We start from the raw sequence: 26,710 nt of genomic DNA, 5'->3' as shown, positions 1-26,710 counted from the left end.
TGGTTCTGGGAAGATGAATATGCTCCATCCATCCTCTCGATGCTGAGATAAGAATTCTTCCACTTGTATTAAGGTATTAGATATTAGGGTATTAAGTTTTGTTTGCTCAGGGGCACCAGTAAATCTTTCATCATATCTTCTTGGCTCAACCCTCCTGGTTTACCTCTTAGGCTTCTGCTTACCTCCCTTCGCAGTTGGGGTTCTTAATTAGATAGTTTTCGCAGCTTTTTGGATCCAGAAATCTGCAATTTCTTCTGGAGGGGATTTGCCTGTGCAGCTGCAATTGCAGCAACAGAGAAAGTTAGTTTGTAGGCTCCCTGGGGGCCTTTGGCAAGATTTGGTGTAAGTTTTGTTTAAGCTCTTTAAAGCATCTCTGGCACAGGACCAAGAAATGGGCGCTGAAGAGGGGGGGAAAAATCAATGGCCCAATCAATATGATGAATGTATGGCTCCATTAGCTACTTCCCGGTCTCTAGGATCTGAATGACGGTTTCTGCATTTTCTCTGTTGCAGGTTTTTGATGGCATTAAGGGAAGTTGTCGCTGCATGTTTTGAAGACGCCTCTCTTATCTCAATGGCTAGTTTGGGACATTTCCACACTTGAGACATGAGAGACTTAAAGAGTCTCTTGGATCAACAAGTCTGTTTTCCCTCCCTCGCCCTCCCAAGAGTTTAAGACTTCTCAAGGAAAAAATTCAGTTCCTCCAACCTACTCATTACCTGGTGACTTCACTCAGTGAATTCATTTATTTGCTAGGCTGACTTGCACGCTGACCCTGATTTTTCTTTCCTCAAGTGCCTTGTTTAGCCACATTTTATGACTCTGCTCTTGACTGAGGCATGCAGGTCAAACTGTTACTTTACAAAGGGAGGTTCACAAAGTGAGTATTTCTCAAGTAATTTTGGAAACTCAAGAGGAAATGATTAGGGGACACAAAAGGGTACAAACTAGTTTGTTGAGCTTCCATATTGAAAAATAGTGGCTCAACATAGAACACAAGCACTCTCCAGAGATGTTTCTACAAAACACACTTATAGTAGTCAAAGTAGTGTTGCTGAGAAAGGTTCCCTGGTGCAGGGTTACAGAAATAATTTCTAAACCCTAACCAAACTTAAAGGGGGTTTTCAGAATTGTCCTCTTCTCTTGCAGAGAGGTTAGGTACATACGATAAGTACTGAGTCAACATTTGTTTTTTGCTAACCACTCAGTAAATTCTAGAGCAGAGATCTTATACTAAGCTGTAGCCCTAACAATGAAAACGGGACCTGTTTAGCAGTTTATGTTTCTATTATACAGGACAATGACTTCCTAGCTTACGTGACTATGCCTTTATTAGAGGTTATTATGATGTAAAGGGATTTCAAGTTCTTAAGTGTTATAAGGGGGTAATAATGACTCTTGCCTCACTGTATTTCCCTGGGGAATGCCCAACAGACTTCATGCATGTCACTAAATTAACATAAGGTACAAGACCCTCTCCTCTAAGAATTCCTACAGGATGCAAACATGAGAGAGACTCTCTGGGTTTATGACCTACCAAGTTGGACTTAAAAGGACAAGTAAAGAAAATAGGGTAACATGTAGGACTCTAAATAAGGTGTTCAGATAATGGTACTGTGAATGAGATCCTGAAGACACCTGAAGTGTCATAAAAAAAGTGGGGCTTAAAATTGTCTAGGGCAGAGAGTTTGCTTATGGCAATAATAGGAGTTGTGATTGGAACATGACACTGGGACAAAACAGTCAGTGGAATATTTTGCCAATAAAAAGTTTATATTTCATTTTGTAGGCTACTATAGGATATCTACTTAAGTTTTAGGTTTCCTGACTGTCTAGGTACAAATGGAATTATATTTTTTTCAAATGAAAAAAAAAATGGATGTGTGCCAGTTAATCAAGCAGGACAAAAGCTGTTTGTTCCTATCTAATGGATGATGATTAACACTGTAGACAATGCTTTAAACAGTGATTTTGCTCACCTAGAGTAAGTCCTAACTGTTTTCCATGAAAGTCAAGACCCTACTCTTGACCTGTGACTTTGGGAAGACCATTCTGCGAGTCACAATAATGAGTTTCAAATATGGAGCTTTCTTTTTTTTCTTCTTTTTTTTAAACATGGAGCTTTCTGATGATCTAACTTGATATATCACATCCCTTAACTTAACCTCCCCAAACAACAGTTGCCTCACTAAGTGTTTCAGGCTTCCAGAAAGAATTTTATGGTAGATTCTGGGAAGCAATTTGGCAAAAACTACCAAAAAGAGCCTTATAAAGGGTCAGCCCATTGACCTACTAATTCCATGTCTAACAATCTCCCCTATCCATGTTAGAAGAATCTGAAACACATGAAGATGTTCATTTCAGTATTATCTATAATACTAAAAAAAAAAAAGGAAAAACCAAATTTTTAATTGTCAACACAGTAGATATTACACAAATAAAATACCATAAAGCCATTGCCCTGGTAATAAATAACATTATTGGCATGAGGCTTAATGATATAAATGAAATAAGAAGATGTATGTGAAACTTAGAATAGTTCTTAATATATTAGTGATTATGGACAGGTATTAAATATTATTAGTAATTACACAATGTAATCTAAAAAATGAAAGTGTTCATAGAAAAGACAGAAAAAATTTATTAAAGTGCCAATTACCATAGTATTATTACCAGGGTTGATCATTAACAAGCATAACAATTAAGAATGATTGTTTCAGTGTTTTACAAACTTTCCACCATCAGAGGTTAGACTTTAATCATATGGAAAAAAGCCTATACAATTATAAAGAGAAACTCTTTTCATCAAAGCTTAAGTTTGGTTATCTCTACTCCTCCCGGCTAAAAGGCAAGTAGATAGTTTATGTATCAGACAAGTAAGAGGCAAAGTTGTTTTAAGTGAGAGGAAGTGCTCTGAAGCTTTTTCTTATTTGGAAGACCTCTCCCATCCTCAAACAGGATGGTCATAGGTGTGCTTCAAGAAAGTCCAAAACTCTATGCCTTTTAAAACTGGATCTCAAGAGATCTAAAAAAACTTAAGTCTAGAAAGGTAGTCAAGTGGTGTATGGTCAGTTAAGCAACCGACTCTTGGTTTCAGCTCAGGTTGTGATCTGAGGGTCAAGGTCATGAGATGGAGCCCCATGTCAGGCTCCACACTCAGCAAGGAGGCTGCTTGAGATTCTCTCTCCCTTTCCTTCTGCCCCTCCCACTTATGCACTCTCTCCCTCAAAGAAATAAATAAATCTTATTAAAAGAAGAAGAAGAAGGAGAAGAAAAAGAAGAAGAAGAAGGAAAAGAAAAGCAGGTGAGTGTGGTCTGGAGCCTGGCTGTCTGGGTTCATATCCTGGCTCCACCACTTTTTGGTTGTACGAACTTGAGCAAGTCCCTTAGCCTTGTGTTCAACTGCTGTTTCTCTGGGGAGGTTATTGTGAGGATGAAAGCATGTAAATGGAGAGTACTTCAAATAGCACCTTGTTCTCTGCAAGAACTCAATAAATGTGAGCTATTACTAAATCAAAGGCTCCGTTTTTGAAGCTTGATTGTAAGTCTTGTGTTGAACCCTGTGGCTCCTTGTGCCCTAGGCTGCTCTGGCCCGTGTTATATTTTGTCAGCTGTTTTAGTAAGGACATAAAGGAACTCCATGTAAAATGTCTTTCTAAACTCGGTCAAGAAAGGAAAAAGAACAGGTTCACAATTATTCACTCATAGGCACAAATGTCTTTTATAAACTGAGGACATCTTGCTTACACAGATGACTGGTTCAATAATGGGAGGGTAACTTTAATGAATTAATTTACTAATTATCCATCCCAGCTTCATAAAACAATTGGCCTTTAGTAAGGATGTTGGCGCATTATTCATAGCTGCTGGAGGAAGGACAGAAGCCATTGAAAAGGAAGACGTCTAAGGGAGGTGAGGGCCCAGGAAACAGGAAAGAATCTCAGCTCGGAGTTTGGTTTGGCCTCAATACTAACAGTTAACCCAATAAGAAAACAGAGCAGGGCCCTGTCCCCCTGAATCCTATGGGGAACATGTTGGAATTTGTTGAGAAAAAGTCCATATCTCTTGCAAAACAGTTCCAGCACTTGGAGTTTTTGAGAAAAACTATATTTGTCCCACAAATCACGAACTAACACAAATAAAATAGAGCTCCAAGACCATAGAATTCTCAAATTTTCATCAGTTGGCATTATACGGAGATGCTTTCTTAGAAATATATCTGAGGGAGTTTTGAAATTAGAACCCCTCCCCCCTTTGCATCCCGGCCTGAAATGGAGTCTCTTTGAGAAGCTAGTCATACATTAATTCTATTGAAATATATGCTTCACTTGTTAGTGAAACAAAACAGTTTGAATTCACTAAGGTCACACTAAACCAGGCCTTTGCTCTGAAGTTAAAGGCTCTAAATAGATCAAAACATTCTTGGTAATGCCCCTGAGTGATCCATTTATTGCACTTAACTTTCTCATTACTTAAATGCAAAAGACTAAAGTTGAAGAGGCCAAAACATACATTTGGAAATTTCAGAAAACATAATAGGCTGAGAGAGATAATGTAATACTTCTCCATGAAGAGGAGAGCTTGAATATCTTGATTACAGCTTCTCTACCCATCCCTCACACATTCAAATCCAATATATGTGCTTTTATTAATGCGTGAGTGCAGAGATATGCATAAATGAATATTGATAAGGCAGGATACTGTATATTTATGAGGTTTTATATGTTTTCTCTTTATGTTTTATTTGTATTTATATCCAGTGCTGCATACTGTATATATGTGTTTATAAGTATAGCAGCTATGAAAGAAATAAGATTTTAATCGATTTCATAATATTTTGCAACCACATATACACTACCATCTATTTCACTGATGTGTATTGCTGTGTGTGGGGGGGTTGTGACACTTTCTATTGGTCTCAGTGAGGACTTGTAATAAATATCTTAGTGCTCAGGCGAGATTTTATAAACAACCTTGTGTTATAATGCAACTGTATCCTTGAAATTTTACATGCATAAAAGTCAGAAATTTGGAGTTGTCATAGTAACATTAATTCTGGCCCTTTCCAAAAGTGCAGTATTTTGTCATATAACATAAAAAGTTAATGCTCGTGCCTCTGTGACTCGGCAGTGAGACTGGGTTATATTTGCCACAGAAATCATGAGTTTGGAGAGCTTTACTGTCGACATTTAGAATCAGAAGCATAACATGTTGCACTAAATTTTCCTAATTAAAAAAAATACAAGACAGAGTAACAAACTGGACAAAAGGGCAAAGAACAATGATTATTATTTTTGAAATGAACAAATGGAAGAAAGAAACGGGAAGATGTTAAAACATTTGTTGGGAGGAACTCAGTGACCCAGACGTGTTTACTCAAATATAGTCCGCATTTGAACAAAGACTCCAGCATGGGGGTTGGTGCATGTTGCCATGACTATACAGGTCTCGGTTCTGGATGAACAACATCTGGGTATAATGCTGCAGCAAGCAAACGAGGGAGGGCGCCGCGTCTCTGTCCCTAGGGATCCGCAAGAAGGAAATTAATAATTATCTTTTGGGAGCAGGATAGACCAATACCTGTCTGAAGACAGATCGCTGATTGGGACAGGTCTTTGAATGTCTTTTCTAATTCCATGATTCTGTGTTCTTCAGTAAAAGTAAATATTTCTCAGTGTGCATCTATAGAGCCTGAAGATGTGAGCTGGATGCCATGGTCACGTAAACTGCACCAAGAAAAGTAAAAGAGAAGTTTCCTTTTCTTTTTTTTTTTTTTTTTAAAGATTTTATTTATTTATTTGACAGACAGATCACAAGTAGGCAGAGAGGCAGGCAGAGAGAGAGGAAGGGAAGCAGGCTCCCTGCTGAGCAGAGAGCATGACTCGGGGCTCGATCCCAGGACCCTGGGATCATGACCTGGGCTGAAGGCACAGGCTTAACCCACTGAGCTACCCAGGTGCCCCAGAAGGCTCCTTTTCTTAATCTAGAAGCCCAGAAATGGCAGGAGTGGGGAAAGGAGAGAAGAGAGTGGTCCCTGTCTCCTCTGATTGGCTAGCGATGCTGGCAATGCCTCAGGTGAAGACCCTTGGTTTGGCACTGGAACTCCAGAGAGGCCTCACCTGAACCTGGAGCTAACCTAAGGATATGTGCTCTTGCACAAGAAAGAGCTTGTATGCTCAGAGTTTGAGCACATGTGCTCGGAGTTTCATTCCTTTGTTGGTCCCATCTGTGTAACTGAGGTTACACATGAGGTTAACATGAGATTACTCTGATGGCAGAGTAACGTCATGTCTCCATTCTCGTTGGAACCTAAGTCAACCTACCCTCTTCTCAGGCCCTGCTCTTTGTTCTAATGTTCTTACCTCCTCGGGCAACCATCACACATCACACTTTTTTTCTCTAGGTACCATTTGTTCAAGAATGCATAGCCAGAATTCTCTGAGAATTTGTGATAGTACTGATTGAAATCTCTCCACAAACCTAAGGTTTCCTTCTCCAATAGAGAAGGAAAACCACTGCATTTTTAAGGAAGACCTTTTACCTTTGTGTATTATATACTATGTTCCCTCGAGTCTAGAAAGCCTGGCTATTAGAGTTGGTGTGTTAAGTGGTGGCTCCCTCTCCCCCCTGCAGGGAAAGCTATTATCATATTAATGGTGCACCTTGTAACTGAAGGCATCCTAGGAGTTAGGGAATACAGTCATTTTGATGTCCTTCCCAGTCTGGTCTTTCCAATAACTCTGAGTTAAGCCACACATGATTTTGAAAAGGATGTCTTTTTATTTATTTTCTTTCTGAAGTAGTTCTGGTGTATGATGTCGTGGCTGTTGCTGTTACCACTATTATTACGTTAATTTTAGTCACCACTTCATTCCCAAAACCATTGAATTTGATTCCACCTCCATGAAGGAGCTTCTGTAGGTATCAAAACTTCCCACAGTCACCTAGTATCTACCGTCCACGAAGATGTCTTTGTCTGTTTTTCAATTCATGTTTGTCACATGTTCTTCTCTTCTGAAACTGTTGACCACTCTTTCTCAAACGTCTTTTTCTTCTTAGCTTTCCTTCAGCTAATCTCTACCCATCTTCTGCCTCCTCCCACTCTAAAATGTATCTTCTTTCTGGTATTTTGGATATGATGTCCCTGTCACCTACCTGATTATTTTGCCCACTCCAATTGTCATCTATATCTACACTGTCTGATAGGGTAACCACTGGCCACCTATGCTTCCTTAAATTTATTTTTTTCATCTTATTTTATTTTATAGATTTTTCAATTTAAGTTTTACTTCGTTAACATATAGTACAATATTGGCTTCTGGAGGTTTCTTAAATTTAAATGAAATAAATTTAAAATTCGGTTCCTCGGTTGCCGGGGGGAGGGGGTTTGGGAGAAGGGGGTGGGATTATGGACATTGGGGAGGGTATGTGATTTGGTGAGTGCTGTGAAGTGTGTAAACCTGGTGATTCACAGACCTGTACCCCTGGGGATAAAAATATATGTTTATAAAAAATAAAAAATTAAAATGCAAAAAAAAAAAATTCGGTTCCTCAGGAACACTAGCCACATTTCAAGTATTCACTAACCACATGGGTTCATGGCCGCCATGTTGGACAGCAACATACAGAACAATTTCCTCTTTGTAGAGTTTCTATTGAATGGCCTGGCTCTGTATGCTCAGAATTCCCAAACTGTATCTGAAATCTAAAATTCCTTCTGAAGTCCACATTTACTGCTAATAGGCAGTTACAGAAGTAAAGTGGGAACAAAGTTCAGCATTCAGTTATTCAGGTATTTTGGCTACCTAAGAAATTCACCTTTTGTGTTTGGACGTAGTTGATAGCAGTGGCTCTTAACCTGTTTTCTGCCAAGGTATCTGAAATAAATGACAACCATCTGAGCCCAGATTTTGACAGTAGCTAAAAATATCTTGCCGGCAGGTAATGCTCAAAACTGATTTGAAATCGTTGCAACTCTTCATGGATAGTAATGGCCTGCAGCTTAGAGAAGACAGGCTGACTATGGAAGCCCTTTTCAGACATCAGTGGAATATAGACTCCTTTGTGTGCTTGCCCCTCTGGCCTCACATGCCCTGAGCTTCATCATCCTTACTGAAATCTCCCTGAAACTAGTCCTTCTGTCCCCTTTGTCACTGTTCACAGCGTCAGCTTTTCCACCTTCCCCAGACCTTGACAACAGAATCCGTTTTCTTCTTGTGTTTATCTCACTCATATAGACATTTGCCACCAGGTCTTGCTAGCTTCATCACTGTGCTCCGAATTCCTCCTCCCCTTCTCAGTCCCTTGGCCAATTTGGAAGGTCACGACTTTGTGAGCATGCAGCTGGATAACTGCAGTAGTTCCATCCCCCTTTTCACCAAACCTCCCACCTTCCACTGTCTGAGTAGCAACTGTAATCCTTTTGCCCTTTTTTCCCTGGTTCTTCAGGACCTACACAAACTCCTTAGCACGGTGTCCTAGAACCCGGGAACTACTGTTCCTCTCCCATTCCCTAGTACTCCCATCCTACTCCCATCTCTTCCAAACGGTTCCCGTCTTCATGGTACAATATCACAGCCCTTTTCTCCATGAAGCTTTTCCCCTGAGTTCGTTCTTTTCACACCCCAGCTGGTTGTGATCTCAAGCTCTTTAGCGAGGTCTATATCTATCTCGGGAGTCAGCAAACCCTGGCCCTCAGGCCAAATCTAGCCTACCTCCTGTTTTTGGACTGCTTGTGAGCTAAGGATGGTTGCTACATTTTTAAATGGTTGAAAAGAGCAATAAAAAGAAAGAATATTTTGCAGCATGTTAAAGTTATATGAAATTCAAATCCCGATGTCCATACATAAAGTCTTATGGGAAGGCAACCATGCCCATTGATTGACAAATTGTCTATGCATTCTTTTGGCTATAATGGCAGGTCCCAGCAGGGGTGACATGGACTCTATAGCCCATAAAGCTGAATTTGCTTACTCTCTAGCTTTTTGTGGAAAACATTGGATAATGGCTGATCTATAGTCACCTTTACATCTGTATCTATGTACAATTTTTAAGATACCAATGACACTTTGTTTACATCTTCATAATTATCACTTGGGTAAGTTTACGTAATAGTTGTTTGCTTACTTGTCTTTCCAACTACCTGACAAATTATAAGCTCCTTGAGAGTGGATGTACTGAATTTATTATTCATTTTTGTGTCCCATGTTAGCACTTAGCACAAAATCTTGCACATATAAAGTGCACACTAAATATTTTTATTGACGTGATAAAATATGGTTTGGTATGCAAAATCACTTCAGGCTTAACTTCGGTGTGAATTCTAGCACATTGTGATATGTATGCTACGTGATGTGTATATACACTCAAATACATGCACAGTACACACATACATGTATCACAAACGAATGTAAATATTTATATCTGCATAGTGTTTAAAAACAGAAGCTTGAGACTTCTGTAGAGACAAAATTGATATAATAGCATGGAAATAGTTTGTGATGTTTATCAGATATGGACATGCATTCCAAATATTTTGTATTTGAACTGTCACCCATGCTCCCAATTGAGTTGTAGCATCTTCCTTATCTGATAAATGTTTAATCCTATTGTAAGTGGTGGAAACAATTACTCATTTGGGCTCTCATATTTTCAGCATATTTGTTCTTGTCAAAGAGTGTGCCTTTGACTATCAGTTCACACATTTGTTGGATGAAGCGATAAACAAATAGCCAAAGTGTGCTGGTTGCGGGATGATTTAACACTACATAATGCTTGTTTCTACAGTCCAGAAGAGTATCAATGACCTATCTTTCACAGACCATGTGCTTTGATTTTTGCCACATTGGCAAAAGATTCAGCTACGTAATTTCTTTTGGTCTCCTTTGGCCAAACTGTGCATATGTTTTGAGAAAAATGGCAGGAGTTCAACATGCGTCCATGGAACAGAGCCCACAATGGTTGACGTTTCAAAGGCTTGGACCCACATACTTGACCCCAGGAGCATTGTGGTCTTATCTTGGGAGAGCCTCATAAGACTGGATGAAGAAAGAGGCAAAAGGCAGGAAAAAGTTACATTCAGAACCCTCTAACTTGTGGGTATACCTTGAAATGTTAAGGATTGAAGTAGTTTGGTATGTAAGTAGGAGATATTTGGCACAGCGTTGGACTTTGAACATTTGAGTTTGGGAGTAGTTTGAGTAGTCTGTGGCTTTTGTTCTCAACCTTTTTTTTTTTTTTCTTTCTGCAGAGGCCACATGATGAGCAGTCATTCACACGCAGACATTAGCTAGACTTTGATCCCATCCTTACCAAGGTCAGGCGTTGTCACTGCATCATCCCCCGTCCTTATCAATTTGTAGGGTAGAAATGGCTGTCCACTGGATATGGATAACATGAGCTGAGGATGGCACTTACACGCAATTCCACTCACAAAGATAATCACAGTTAAAATAATGGGATTAAGAAATGGTTTTTCATCAAAGGTCCAAGCAGGTGTGTTAATTTTTGCCAAAATGAGATTATATGATGTCTATGACTTTTTACCTTTTTGTTCAATAATATACCTTAAACATATTTCCATATCCTTTAATACACATTGAAACCACAATTTTGGATAACTGCCAGTGTTCCAATACATGGATATACCATAGCTTGTGCGGCCAACTCCCTGTGATGGGACACCGTAGCTATTTCTGATTCTACTGCCAACAATGTGATGAGAAATTACTGAGCATTCATCTTTTCACACTTGCCTAAATTATTTTCTTAGGATGAAGACTTGGGAATAAATTTGCCAATTGGAATAGTAGGTGAAATCCCCAGGCATTGGTCATTATTGCCAAATTACCTTCTAGGTAATTAGTACCTAATTTTGTTGCCAGAAGCAGTGATAGCCCTTCCCCTACTTCTCCCACCCCTGACCAGATATTATCATTGTAAATATTTTCCAGTCTGAAAAAGAAAAGAGTGTCTCACTGTTATTTTCACATTCTAATATTATTTATGAGGTTAAACAGGTTTTATGTGTGTGTTTTATGTGTGTGTGTGTGTGTGTGTGCATAGTGACTATTTTTTTGTACACATTATGTAGCAGTTAAGAGTATGGGCTTTGGGATTAGGATGTGAGGGTCCATTTTTGATTCCAATATTTACCAGCTCTGTGGCCTTGGGCAAGTTACTTACACAGCCTATATTTCAGCTTCTTCATTTGTAAAATGGGGACACCAATAGAGCCTTCCATATCAGCTTGCTGTGAGTAATAAATAAGCTATCTCACGTAAAATACCTTAAGATCGTTTTCTGAACATAGGAAACATTGATGAAATGTTAGAGGTTGCAAGAGAGATTGTCAAAGCATTAACGACATCCACTTGTATCTTCCTAGGTTAACCTTGGTATGGCGTTGAGTCAAGGGCTGTGTTTGTGGACTCATTCTAGCTTGGTCTAGTTTGATCGGAAGTAGAGAGGTACCCAAGAAGTTCAAGGGTGGGTATAGCTACAGGTTGGTCTCAGAACCATACCAACGTTCTTGCAGAGCCCAGGAATGAGGGGGAACCCAGGGTCTTTCCATACTATATTTCTGCGATTAGATAAAAATTGAATTTTCTTAGAACTTGTGCTTGGCTTCTTTCCATCATTTCCTGAAACACTTGCCAATACCTGAACTGAGCCCTACCGTTTATGAAGGAAACCCTGGCCAAAGAAGAAATTACATTTGAAGGAAGCAAAAACATGGCCAGAGCCAGAAATCTACTCTAACAGTGGGAGTCTATGAGCTCCCAGGCAAAGAGGCCAAACTCCTAGCCTTGCTGATGGCCACAGAGCCCATGTGGCCATGATTGTTTTAAAGACATTTCTTAATCCTGGGAGAACTTTTCATCCATCTGTGTGATTTTCGATGTAAGTGACCAGCTGCTTTAAAAGACATGAGGCATATGATGCGGACACTCAGTACATTCTGAGAAGCAGGAGGGAATTCATTCACTTGAAACTGCATCTCTCATTTCTGGATGGTTCATCCCTGCGTTCTCTTTCCCCAAATCAGCTCATGTTAATAGGAGAGACTCCTTCCACCCTCTTAATCCAAATAAATGGCGCCTTTTCATCCCTGAGCTGGTTTCTTCAGGCGGCCTGCGGTTGCCTTTTTTAGTGCCTTTGAAATCTGGGTTGGTTTTCACCATGATCATGGGAGAATAAGGGAATGAGACCTTTCAACACAGACGTCTCATGTCTCAGGATGCAGGTGGGAAGGACTTCAAGAGATTCTGAACCTGGCTTTACCTTGATTTTCTAGTGCCCACCTAAATGCAATCAATAAGCCAGCCTAGTTAAGAAATGAGTGATTTGGGAGATTCAGGAACACTTCAGACTGGATCAGGTTATTTAGCACAGGTGTTTTAATAATTGTAATGTAGTGAAAAAAACTCACACTGCTGGATGGCCCTCAGACTCACAGTGGGTGCCTCACGCTTGGACCCGGTTCTGTCCTTGAAGACCAGGGGAACTGTGAGCCTGCAGCAATTTCCAAGCTCATGCCTCAGACGGAAAGCTGACAGGAATGGAGTTCTGGAAGCCACCTCACCTTTGTCTGGGTTGAGCCTGAAGTCGGTGCTTTCTGGAGGCATTTCTTTGTAGCTGCATTTACAATTAGCACATTGAAAAAGGGGGCTAGAAGGGAAGGCTACGCACTCTGTGGGAATCCGAGAAACTCCCAAATGCCACTCATTGCATTTTTTCCCAAGGAATCTCAGGAACACATGAAGCACAGGTGGCAACGTGACGGAGGGGAGGGTGAGTGTAAGGGGGGTGATAATTGATGGGGGCCGGGAGTCCAGACCGCAGCTGTCCCCAGGTGCACCCAACCGCATCTGTTCTTCCGCGAGGTACTAGGCGGTAGCAGGTTTTGGATTATTTAAGCAGGGGAAAACAAATCAGGAAAGTTAACAAAGCTCTTGGAGGAGGAAGGTGAGGAGGTGTGATTGCCACATCTGAAGAAGGGAGCTTTCACGAAGGGAATAAATTGCATTGGGTTGGGGGGGTTGGCAGCTAGTATCAGAGACACCTCCCTTCGCGTCACCTGTGAACTTCGTGGTTCTGAAAAAGGCGTGCAGGTGGAGGGGAGGACTCTGTGGCTCCACACTGTCCCGCTCTTTTGAGCAAGTGTTGGATGTGGTCATGTGGTGAATTTGTGTGAAACGTGGACGGGAATGACAAAATTGAGATCAAATTGTACCCTTCCTATCTTCACCATTCTGATTTTTTCTCCTCGCCCCCCCCCCCCCACCCCCATCGTTATTGGGACTACAGGAAGGAAATGGGACTATCTGCAGCTACCAGGAACATTCTCCCAAGCCAGTGTTCCCCCAAGTCTCCCTGATGCAATGATATTGGTAAAAGAAATAAATTCATTTACTGGATGTGATACTTAATGCAGGCCTGAGTCTGGAGTCCCACTGTCTGTCCTGAGTCAATGAGGAGGAAGGCCAAATTGACAACATTGGAATGATGGGAAACCCAGGCCATTTGTCATCCACAATTCAGATCATATGATATATTTGGAGATTTCTCCTGACATGGTTCATATTGGAAAAATCTTGAAAGTTCTCCATGACATAATAGTAAAATCTGACTGTGAGAAAAGCTGGTTATTTTTCTCTTTTCTCTCTCTCTCTCCTTTTTTTTTTTTTTTCCTGTGTATATATAACTTTTCAAAGGCAGTGTTAAGGGTTTACCTGCTTTGATTTATGGGAATATAAAGACATTGTAAGAGAGGTTAGGTCAGAGTATAATTGGAAGTTTTCTTACTGTCTCATGATGTTTCCTACGTTAAGTGACTGTGGCAGATGATTTTGTTTTTTTTTCATGGAGTAAGTGGCTAGCCATTCACAGGGAAGGGTAATGAAGGAGAGGCATGGCAAAGCCATGGAGAGGTTACTCTCTGCTCCTTAAAAGTGTATGATGAAGGATAAAGTGTCCTGGAGGCTGAACAAATTACCACGAAGGGCAAATTCCTCAGGAACTCATAAAGAATTCTGGTAACACCCCTTTATGGGGGTGCCTGGGTGACTCAGTGGGTTAAAGCCTCTGCCTTCGGCTCGGGTCATGATCTCAAGGTCCTGGGATCAAGCCCCACATCGGGCTCTCTGCTCAGCAGGGAGCCTGCTTCCTCCTCTCTCTGACTGCCTCTCTGCCTACTTGTAATCTCTGTCAAATAAATAAATTTAAAAAAATCTTTAAAAAAAATTCTGGTAACTATTTACTCTGATATTTAGGTTTGAGTTACTTTTATTCTTCTACATTGTGAAAAGTATATCACGTGGTATATTTAGCACATCCAGTAAACACTTCTTTAGCTGTATAGAGCAAAAATTAAGGGTTTTATTTCAAGAGGAATGAGAACAAAACAAGTACATTCAGTCTGAGGAATGCTTTGGAATAAGCATGTTGACTTTAGGTCAAGAAACAACACTTTTGTTGTCAGCGATGCAACCCAGGCAGTTTTGAACACTTGTACCAATGTTTAAATAGCATTCATGATTGGCGCTTTGGTGAACTCACTGAATCCATCAGAGAGCATGCGTTCAGCTGCAAATAACAGAATATGCTATTAAAAGTGGATTCAGTAATGAGAAGAATTTATGTGCTTGAAAACAGGAGCATTGGAAGCAGATAATTCCAGGATTTATTAAGTCGGTGGCCCAGACATGATACTAATGACCCAGGTTCTATCTGTCCATTCCCTACCTTCAGCTGGCTGGCATTTTCCCCTCAGTTTGTTTCCTCAAGGAAGCAGGGTGGTCTCTGTGGTCTTAGATGCTACATCCTTATATGACCACGAAGAGAGACAGATAAGAGACAGTTTCTCCTTAAGTGTCTTCTTCGCCAAGAAGGAAAACATTTTTTTTTCCCCCAGAAGCTCTTTTTTTTTTTTTTTTAAAGATTTTATTTTTTGGTCAGAGAGAGAGAGAGAGTGTGAGAGAGCACAAGCAGGGGGAATGGCAGGCAGAGGGAGAGGAAGGCAGGGAGCAGGGATCCCTGGACCCTGGGATCATGACTTGAGCTGAAGGCAGGCACTTAACCCACAAACTGAGCCACCCAGGTGCCCCTTTTTAGAAGCTCCTTCGACGATATTCCTTAAGGTCTCATTGGCCTTAGTCAATCACTTGCAAGAGGAATAGAGTTATTGAAAATAGCTTACACTATTCAAGAGATTGTGCATATTAAATTTTGACAAAGCTGTTTTCATCCTGGGGCACTTCTATATGCCACACCCATACTTCCTGATCCAAAGAGAAGAAACTTAAAAGGTAATTATTATTTAATAATAAAAAGATGTTTTTTAAAAGGTAGAAAACTGTCTAGTATTATGCACATCTAACAGCAGCACTGTGTTAAACTTTAAGCTCCATATAAAGATAGGAAATTTCTATCTTGTGCAGTGTACATGGACTAGTGCCTGACAAGTCCTAAAAGCTCAATCAGCATTTGTTGAAGAAATAAATCCTTGCTCCATATCCATTCCAGAATCCCACTGGGTCCCCCACTCTTGTCCTGATTCTCTCACCCATGAACTTCCCTCCAAACCTGGTCCATCCAGAAGTCCTAGGACATTTCTCTGCCCATACCTGAGCCTTGCCCATTCCTTTCTCCATCACTGACACCCTGCCCATTTCTCTACCCAGCTCCAGTGGAAGTAACCTCACTATCTCTCCAAGACTTTTCTATTTATTTCCAAGAGCTGTTGATAGTATCACATGTGTCCATGAATATTTCTTGCACCTGTTAAACTCTACCTCCCTTATAGATATGTCACCTATGAAGCTGTTTGGGAGAGATACCATGATGAAGGCCACGGAAGCTGGTACTTCCCCTTCCAACAACAAAAACAATATCACGAATGCTTGTACCAAGGGGGCTGTGTCCCAGCTCTCAGATCTCAGACTTGTCCAAGTGGGGTTAAATTTTCAGTGGTCCTCACGACCTTGGGATCACATTGTGCTCTTGCCAGAAAAACCAGGAAGGCTCCCATTCTCATGGTGGCCCATTTTCTCATATAAGCAGCAAATAGTGTTTCTTCCATTTATTGTCTCCCAGTGTTCTTCATTTTCTTCCCTTGAGACACTGAGCCACGTCCCGAGTCTCTGGGGCCAAGGACTGCCCTTTTTATCACAGGTCACTATCTGTCCATCCTCTTTTCTCATCTCCTAACATCCAACTGCATGAATTTGAGGCAGGCTCAGCTTGGAACACCAACAACACATTTAGGGTTTTTCCTTTTCTCCCTTCCTGAAAGAACATCAGTGCTTCCTGCAGAAGTGCAGAGACTGTAACAGGTTCAAAATATCAGAAGCACCTGCAGAAAGGACTTGATCCCTAACTGTTTTGACAGCTCTTTCATTCCATGGTTCTCTGATTTGTTAATTTGTGAGCCACGCTGAGTGCCAGTATGGGTGCTATGAGTGCCTTATACACATCTTTGCAGGATTTCCCTCTCCAGGCTCCCAAAGCTGCTTATGCAAGCACTTTGAGCTCTCTCTGGAGGGCCCTTCTTCTGGTCCCTGGAGGATGGGTGGTCCAGCCATAGGGCAAATTGGAGACTTAATGTCCCTAGAAGCAGTTCTCAACAGGCACACAAGAAGTTAGCGGATAGTATCGGACCACTGAGGACCCTCAGTTGGGATAAGTCTGAGGTGTGTCCCAGACTAGTTCCCACAGGTGCCCAGAAGCATTCTCAGTTGTTCACAGAGATTATCTCCTTGAAATGCACATTTTACCAACTTCTATTTTTTTTTTTCCCTTTGAGTAGGGGGGGAAGGGCAGCAAGAGAGGGAGGGAGAGAATCTTGAGCATGATCCACAGTGTGGAGCCTGTGACAGGGCTTGATCCCACGACTCTGAGATCGTGACCTGAGCCAAAATCAAGAGCCAGATGCTTAACCGACTGAGCCATCCAGGGTGCTCCCTGTCTCTTTGTTTGTCTTGCTTCCCCCTACCTACCCTTTCTAGAGTTTTCTGGGATCATGTTCCAAATATTCTACTTGCACTCAACTCCTTATGTCAGAGTCTTGTTCTGGAGGAACTAAATCAAGAGAGTATTAAGCCTACTTGGATTAACTTAAAAAACCCTCACTGTCAAATGTACTTAGATTGAGATTGGAGTTGTATTCCCATTAGGGACCAAATTCAAGGGAATTCAGAGGAGTATAATTTCTCTGTGTTAGTTTCAGTAAAGGGCATGAGATATTTTGGAGACCAGAAAAAAAAAAAAAAGACAATGCGAATGTGAAGATTTCCAAGAATAATACCTTGAGTTTTTGTGACATTTTCTCCCTTGTTTATAAGACATATTCCTACAATATAAATGTACAGGAGGTTTTCTTTAAAAATTTTGACTTTCTTATGTAGTGCTTCTGTTGTTGACAGTAACTCCAACTGCCTCTTGTTTGGTACTGAAGTTCATACAACAGACTATGAGCCAAAGTTAGTGATTAACTGTTTTGAAAGAATCTCCCAAAATACACTTGTTTGTAATATGTCTTGCTTTTGTGTCTCAGGTGTAAAATAATTGGCATTTCATGCCCAATTTGCCTTTTGCAAGCGATATGTTATGTACAGTGGGACTTAAGTGTCTTTGTAGGACTCATATTTGGAGTTAGTGGTTCAGGGTATTGCCATAGTCCTGGTTTCCCTGGAGGAGAGCCTTCTTGTTTGCCATCTCTACTTTCCTCCAGGTCATTGTGAAAATGCCCGATTTTCCTTCTGATGTAGGTTGATTCCATTTTAAATGTAAGAATTGAAGAACTGTATTTTATCTTCTCTTTGAGTAACATTCTCTGATAGGAACCTCAACTGGATTTTCCCTTTTGCAGCAATATAATCACATTCTTAAACAATTCTAAGTGGTTTGAAGAAGTTAACTCCATTGCTTTCTTTTTGATGGTAGATGTTGGAGACCAAAGCAGCTTCTTTTGACACACTCAGCTTGCTGTGTCTTTATTAGTGTATATGTAACTACATTAAAAATCAATATTTAGGGGCACCTGGGTAGCTCAGTGGATTAAGCCTCTGCCTTCGGCTCAGGTCATGATCTCAGGGTCCTGGGATGGAGCCTGCATGGGGCTCTCTGCTCAGCTGGGGGCCTGCTTCTTCCTCTCTCTCTGCCTGCCTCTCTGCCTACTTGTGATCTCTGTCTGTCAAATAAATAAATAAAATCTTTAAAAAAATCAATATGTATTTAAAAATTATTTTAAATGAGAAAATGTACATGACAGCCACCCCAGTTATATACTTGACTCTTGAACATTAATCTATCCCTGGCTAGGGGAATGAACTTGCTGAGATCACCTTGCCTCAAACACCTAGATCTTTGACTTGTAGAATGCCCAGTGTCCCCTTTTGGGCACCTCAGTAGTCATATTTGTGTCAGGTATGGAGTTCTTACTTTTCTGAATCTGTTCATTTTAGTGGCTTCTCTGGCTTATCGTCTTGGACTATTGCTAGAGTGACCTTAATCCAGGCAGATACGGGACTCAGTGTCTATCCTTGGTCCCAAGACACCCCACACCCCACCCATATCACTGCTCCTTAAAACCTTCCCTTTGCTGTGTGTGGCTGACTTTATTGATGATTAGGGCAATAGAGGACCTCTGTCTCCCAAAACCACGACCAGTTGCTATTAGCTTTTTAGCTATCATCATACATATGTGTAATTTCAATAATCCCCCTCTCCTGTGTATTTCAGTGATCACATCTCCCTGCGTGACCCTCTGTAATCGAGCTGTTGACCTGCTTTCCTGCTCCTTTCCCCTTTCTCAGCAGTCTCAGCAAAACAAGATCACATTTACTTCAGTTTATTCGAGTGAGGAATTCAGCTGAGCCTTTGCCCTTCACTTCATTCCTGGGCATCTTTTCACACCTAAATGGCCTGTTAAGGGATTTTCCTAAGTAGACATAGTTTCTTCCCTAAGAGGAATTCTAGTGCTAGCTCTTAAGATATTAACCGATGTTCCTTTTGCCCTGCTATACTGTACCATATCGAGAGCTCTGTAACTGGTCTTCTCACATTCTGCTCTGCTCCAAACCAGTCTCCCTAGCCTTTTTATAGGTAACCTTATCATGTCACTGATCCTTTATTGAAAACCTTCTCATTGTTCTTTGCTCTATTGTGCAAGGCTTCCTTCATGGTGTTGTCTGGGGGAGGGAGCAGCAGCCTCAGCAAAAACTTCCTCCAGAACCACCTCCCTGGAGGAAAAAAAAAAAAAGAGCCTTCATCTATAGTAAAGCAGCAACAAGTGGAGACATATTGCTCTAGGGAAAACTCATTGCCACTGAGGGAAGAGAAAAGAAAGATCCTTCTGCTTTTGGGGATGGGGCATGCCTGCTAGCCCCAGAATATAGCTGGGGGAAGGGGTAGGGCAGGAGAATGTGTGAACCGACCTCACCCCACCAGACCCAGGGACACTGGGCCTGCCTGGAACAGAGGATCAGTGGGAACATCAGTCATCGGAGCCGGCTGTCTTCTACCCCTCAGCACCAAGCTAACAAGAGTCAAGCAATGATAACTGTCATCATCCGGGACAGACACGAGAGTCGGATTCTCCCTGGAGGGCTGCACAGGTCCAGGAAGGAAGTAGACACTGAGGAAATTATGTCTGGCAAGTCAGCGCCAGCCTAAAGAGAAGCCACCACTAGCAGGATTTGAAGTCTGAGTTATGATGAGGGTAACCACAGCAATAACAACTCTTGTCCCCAGCCAACTCTGGAATAGGGCACACAAACCTCTACACCAAAGGCTGAGCAGCAGGAAAGGGGTGTCCGTCTCCAAGCACAAAATATACCTACCTCAGTATTGACTAGATAAGCAACTTTCCACAGAAATCATGAGACATATGCAAAGGCGAGTCATCAGCAAGGCAATTATCAGAACCAGACTCAGGACACAGACGGTGTGTTACTGGTAAGAAGACAAACACGTAGACCAGGGAAGTAAATATGAAGTTTAGAGATAGACTCACAGAAGTATAGTCAGCAAACTTTTGGGCAAACAAAGGCAATTTTTTAAAATTTTATTTATTTATTTTTTAATCAAAGGCAATTTAATGGGGAGAAGATGGTCTTTCTATAAATGGTGGGGAAAAACCTGAGATCAATGTGCAAAAAAGGGAAGCTTGACACATACCTCAAACATTATGCAAAAATAATACAAAATGCTTCATTGACTTAAATGTAAGATATAACACTCTAAAGCTTCTGGAAGAAAATTAATGTGACCTTGGATTTGCAAGATTCTTAATTATGAAATCAGAAGTAAACTAAAGTTTATCAAAACAGTCAATTCTTACTTTGTGAAGGACATTGTTAAGAGAATGAGAAAAAGGCCATAGACTAAAGTAAAATATTTGCAGACTACGTGTCTCATGGGACACTAGTATCCAGAATGATAAAGAAATCTAAAAACCCCACAATATCAAAACAAGCAACCCATTTTTTAAAGATTTTATTTATTATTTATTTGACAGACAGATATCACAAGTAGGCAGAGAGGCAGGCATAGAGAGACGGGGAAGCAGGCTCCCCGCTGAGCAGAGAGCCCGATGTGGGGCTCGATCCCAGGACCCTGGGATCATGACCTGAGCCGAAGGCAGAGGCTTTAACCCACTGAGCCACCCAGGTGCCCCGCAACCCATTTTTTAAAAAGGGCAAAGATCCGAACTGACCCTTTACCAAAGAGGATATAGAGGAGGCGAACAAGCATATAATAATGTGTTCATCTTCAGTAGTTCTTAGAGAAATGCAAATGAGGATCACAATGAGACGACATAACATTAAATAGCCAAAAGCAAATGAAACTGGCGATTCCAAATGTTGATGCAGAGCGACTGGAACTCTCCTCCCAGTGGAATGCGAAATGGTAGTTACTTTGGAAGACAGTTCAGCAGTTTCTTGTAATGTTAAGTATGCATTTGGCATGTAAGTTACCAATCCTACTTTTAGGTATTTAACCAAGTGAACTGAAAAGTATCATCACGCTAAAACATGTATGTGAATGTTTATAACAGCTTTATACATAATCGCTAAAAATTGGAAACAGGCCAGATGTCCTTCAACAGAAGAATGGGTAAATAAGTTGCAGTGTATCCGTAAAATGGAATACTACTCAGCACTGGAAAGAAATAAACTACTGATTTATGCAACGACACGAATGAATTTTAAACACATGTTCTTAAATTAAAGAAGCCAGATATAGAAGTCCATATGTTGTATGATTCCATTTATATGGCATTCTGGAAAAGGCAAAATGATAGAAATGGAAAGCAGATCAGTAGTGGGGGAGTAGGGGAGGAGTTGGCTACAAAGGAGAGCATGAGGGAATTTGGGGGGCTAAGTTCCAAATGGTATTGTGATGGTAGGTATATGAGTCTATGCATTTGTCAAAATTCATAGAATTGTACAGCACAGAGGATGAATTTTACTTATGCAAATTTAAAAAACATAACCAGGATGACAGTGAGAGCCAAGAAAGAATATAGACCGTGATGAACAAGTACTGACCCATGTAACTTTGCAAAACCATATTTGAATGAGATGCTTTCAGGCCAAAGACCAAAAATGTGCACAAACTATTTAGTCCATTTGATAAATTGGTTGCTCACAGGGGTATGGGTCAGCCCCAATTCTGAAGCTACTTGACACATATATGAGGATTGAGCAAATAAATGTATATACTGTAAAAAACAAATGCCAGATTTCTCATCACCAGAGAAAGAAGTTTACAAATAAGCAGGGGGAAGGCTAGAAAGAAACCTGTGGTTCTAAATGAGATTCAGAGATATCATAGTAAAATGTTTATTTTATTTTAGTTTAATTATTAAAACGTTAATTTTATTTTTAAAATATTACATTGTTCAATATTAAACATGTTTTAATTTTAATTTATTAAATTTGTTTATTAAAATGTTTATTTTAATTTGTATACAGTTAGATACAAAAATAAATGTAGATACATAGACGTGTGTGTGTGTATTCATTGGTTGGTATGCATACATAGATTCCCTGAGAGGGCCTACTAGCAGTGATACCCCAGTAACAAGAAATGTACTTAGCACCCAGAACTTGGTTTCTAAATACCATTTTCCAGTAAAAGATCTCTTTAAAGAAAGACCGGAGGTAGTGAAAATATGGACCAATCATCTTATGGTTTCAAGAAATAAAGAAGTTAGAAAAAAAAAAGTCAAAATGATATAGGAAACAGCAAACTTAAAGATCTCCCAATGGTCAAAGCTACAATAATTTGAAAAACAAAAATAAATATAGTATGGTTTTATAGCCCCAACAGTAAAATATACATTTAAGAGTCCATGCATATATAAGTAAGATAGACACTGCTTCCTTACAGAGAAATTCCCATTAATAAATATAGACAAGATGAGGGAAAGAGAAAATTACCACAAAAACGTTATAGTAAAAATTGTTGCAAGCAAGATATACTGATGAATGCTTAAATTAGTGGGCAAAAGTTTAAGGAGAAACTTTTGTATCACCACAAATTATATCTCCAAAGTATTTATTAATTACTGTGCTGGTTGTAATCATATGCCCATGAGTTCTCAGATATATCTCCTTCCAAAAACTGGAGCTTATTTCTTCTCCCTTTCAGGTGAGGAGTGGACCTAGTAACTCCCTTCTAATTAATAGATAGGGAAAGGGAAAACGGTAACTCCACATTGGAGAAACCTGGAAGAAAACTACCTCAACCAAGTCATCATGGTTAACACCACCAATAACAAAACACATTGATATCATGTACCTCCTGATAAGATGCACTGAGAAGACACCTCACCTCTGGTATTCTTCCCCCAATTTTATCATCTCAGTTAATATGAGAAAACATTAGACAAATCCAAATTCAGTGACAGTCTACAAATTATCTCACCAGCATTTTTTGAAAGGTCAAGATCATGGAAGAGAGGGATAAACTGAGAAACTGTCACAGACTGGGAGAGATGCAACAATTAAATAGAATGTGGAATTGGATTTGAGCTTGGAATGGAAAAGGATTTTAATGGAAAACTGGAGAAATTTAAATAAAATTAGTCATCTAGTTAATGACATTGTTCATCATAATGCCCTTCGTGGGAAAATGGGTTACATGACGTCCTTAGCCAGAATACGGTCTCACTGCATGGATTTACGTGTTTGTTCCCTTTCTTCTTCTGTTAGCTTACACTTGTCTTCCCGGCACCTTTGTCATGATCCTGTTTTGTCAGGAGGTTTGGGAGTAGATGCTGTTAATTCAGCTTTTAGCAAGTGTCTTCTCCTTTCCGTGTCACAAAGGGAAAGGGCTTTCTTGGCTCCCCCTCTGAACTGCACCTGGCTTCTGGCCCTTTCTTACCCTTTCTAACCAGTGTTAATTTCCTACTTCTGACATGGTACCATGGTTGTGTAAAATGCTAACATTAGGAAAGGTGAGGGGAAGGGTGTATATGACAACTCTGTACTATCTGTACTATTATCTCAAAGGAAATAGCTAATTTTTTGAGAAAGGAATGTAACTTTTTTTCTTTTTTTGAAGTTTTGTACCTTACCTATCATCTAATTGTCAGCTCTTTGTTTCTTGGTCCTCAGAATGAGCTTCAAAATGGCTACAATGGGCTATTTTCTTTTTCCCAGAGAACATTGATCCTGCACTTTGAATAATCTTCACAGCAGTGGAATAATAACAATGGCAGTTTACATTTATTAAGTGCTTACTACATACCAGGCACTGCTGAATACTTTACATAGATATCCACTCATCTCATAGTCACACGAGTCCTATGAAGACACTGTGGCCAAAATTATAGATGTGGAAACTGAGGCAAAGAGAAGTTCTGCCCAAGGCGAGATGATTGGATGTTGAGAAAAATAGGATTCAAACCACTTAAGATCCTGGTTCCACAACCAGTGTTAATTATGATAATAATTCAAGTAATTAACATGTGCTACAGCATCAACTAATTAAGAATGCTGTTTTGTCGAGCTGCCTGTGAGGTGGTCATTTTTATAGTCTTATTTTATCGATGGGGAAACTGAATTTTGAAGAGTAAGCACAGTGCTAGGATCCAGATTCAGTGAGCCCAAGACTTCCCTCTTCCCTCCAGTTTAGTCTGCCTCACAATCTTTACAAAGATGAGTGTAGTTTTTTATTCTTGCTACTGCTAAAACTCAGGGGCTACACCATATACATTTAAAAAAAATGATAAAAACTTGGTTCTGATGTTCACCCTGATTTTAAATTATTTTAGAAGCAAAGTGATTTAAAATTGTTCCTTGTTAAGTGCTACACGGTTGAGGATGCAGCTGTGGGAACATCACTGGGTCCCAGGACGTGATGGTAAGTGTCTCCCAGGGTATTTCACATCATGATGCCATCTACAAACTCCCCTCCTACCAGCCTGTGTTGCAGGCAGTTTTTTATCAACATAAACAGTTAGTCGTCTTTATATCATAGGGTCTTCCTTTCAGCAACCAAACAACAGAAGCCATCTAGCAGAGGAATTTTCTTCTCACTTTTATACTCTGAAGTGAGTCTTGAGGTGAAAGTGCCATCAAATACTCTCTCAAAAACAACCAAACAAGTAAACCACAAACAAGAGATGGCATGGGGACACATGAAAAGTACTTTTTAGAGTTAACCAGCAGAGAAACTCCTGAGGTGGCAGAATAAAGATTGGATTGCCCTTGCCACATGTTACCTTACTGTTTTCCAATGTTGAGTCCTTGAACTGAACATCAGGGATCCATTTTGCACAGAAAGGGGATGTTATATTCAGACTATGGCTGCCATTGATCTAGCTAAACTTACCTGGAGTTTCTCCTCTTTATCTCAGGAGGGGTGGCTCTGCCAGAAGATAGTTAACCCATTGCTGAATATCAGAAAACAGTGGTACCATGTAACTCAGCAACAAGGTACCATAAGACCAAGGACACTGAAGGTTGATAGAACCAGACTGGAAGGCAAAGCATCATGGGAATGGGAAACAGAGTATACTTGAAAGTAGATCAACTAGCCACTGTTCACAAATAGGGCTAGATGAGAGCCCTTTTTCACTCCAAGTTCTTATTTAATACCCTCATTTATGAGTAGATAAGAGGGAACTTGTTTTTTGTTTTTGTTTTTTTAAAGATTTTATTTATTTATTTATTTTTAGAGAGAGAGTCTAAGCCAGGGAGAGAGGTAGAGGGAGAGAGAAAAGCAGACCCCCCGCTGAGCAGGGAGCCTGATGTGGGCTTTGATGTCAGGACTCTGGGATCATGACCTGAGTCAAAGGCAGATTCCCAACTGACAGCCACCTAGGTGCTCCGGGAGAGGGGTAATTTAGATGGAGGCAACTACATATAGCCGCAATCTCTGTTTAGTCATTTAACAGATATTTACTAAACACTCACCATATATGGGGCATTATGTCAGATGCAAGAGTAGAAAGAATTATAAGATGCAGTCTCTGCATTGGAGGGACTCACAGTCTGGTGGGGAAGGTGTACTTGAAGACAAATAATTGCAGTCCATATGATATATCCCAATATAAATGTTGGTCCTGCTTATCAGAAGCACCCAAGAGGGCTTCTGCTTGTGTGGGCCCAAGATTTTCTACAAAGATTTTTCCTCCATGGGAACAAAATAGATATTAGTGTTCAACAATATTTAGTAAGATAAATTTACATACATCTGCAAGGATGGTGCCATCTATTGTCAGACATAAAATTAATTTGAAGCACAATTAATCTGATCTTGGTGCTTATTTTTGGCTATTCAACATAATTAAGTCAGCTCTCCTGCACCATTAGTCTCCCAAATAGAGAAAAGCCTCCTGATCTACCCTCAACCCATTTTCCCAAGCTCACTCCCTAATGGCTCCTTCTGTTTCCACCTATACCAAAGTGCCCACGCTCTTCAAACAGATTTTTTTTCGGTGCCATCCCTATGCTTTTGCATATACTGGCTCTTCTACCTGGATTGTCTTCGTAAGTGCCTAGTAAAGCCCAATCTATTCCTGTAAGTGTCCTCACAATGTTGCCTTTCCTAAAAGCAACCTACCTGGAATTAAGGTGTTTCTCTCTGAATGTCTAGAGTACAATGCTTTTATCTCCTTTATCTCATTATATACTTCCTTAGGTTGTAGTTATTTCTGCCACTAAATTATACATGGTTTCAGACAAGGTCCATATGACTTTTTCAAGAGCCATCCTGGTAGCTGGGACATTGAATGGGCTCAGTACATTTGGCAAATAAATGCATGTATGGAAGGAAATGATAAGAAGTTGCTAGAAAATTTGGACTTGACCCACGGAGAACAAAGTAAAAAATGCTCCAAAAGAGACAAGATACATGGCAGAATTACCCAGCAAAGAAAGGGGAGTGAAGACATTAGTGGCCTTCTCAAACATCTGGTGGGACTCATAAGGGTCATGCTTCGTGCGCATGCAGCCTGTGAAGTCCCATAGGACTGGATATGTGGGCCGTGCTCTGCTGTTGCCATCTTGAAATTCTTAATACCTTTTTAACAAGAGATCCTGAATTTTTATTTTGCACTTGGTCCTATGCATAATGTAACTGGTCTTGGGTCCAGTTGAGGAAGCAGTTTCAAGATTCAGGAAATTTGGTTAAAAACTAGCACACTGACCCCTATTTATAATGTGGAGATTAAGAATCAAAGAAGTCAAGGTGATC

This window comes from Mustela nigripes, chromosome 2 (assembly GCF_022355385.1).
Source record: "Mustela nigripes isolate SB6536 chromosome 2, MUSNIG.SB6536, whole genome shotgun sequence".
NCBI classification, from domain to species: domain Eukaryota; kingdom Metazoa; phylum Chordata; class Mammalia; order Carnivora; family Mustelidae; genus Mustela; species Mustela nigripes.
Note: the sequence above shows the minus strand (reverse complement) of the source record.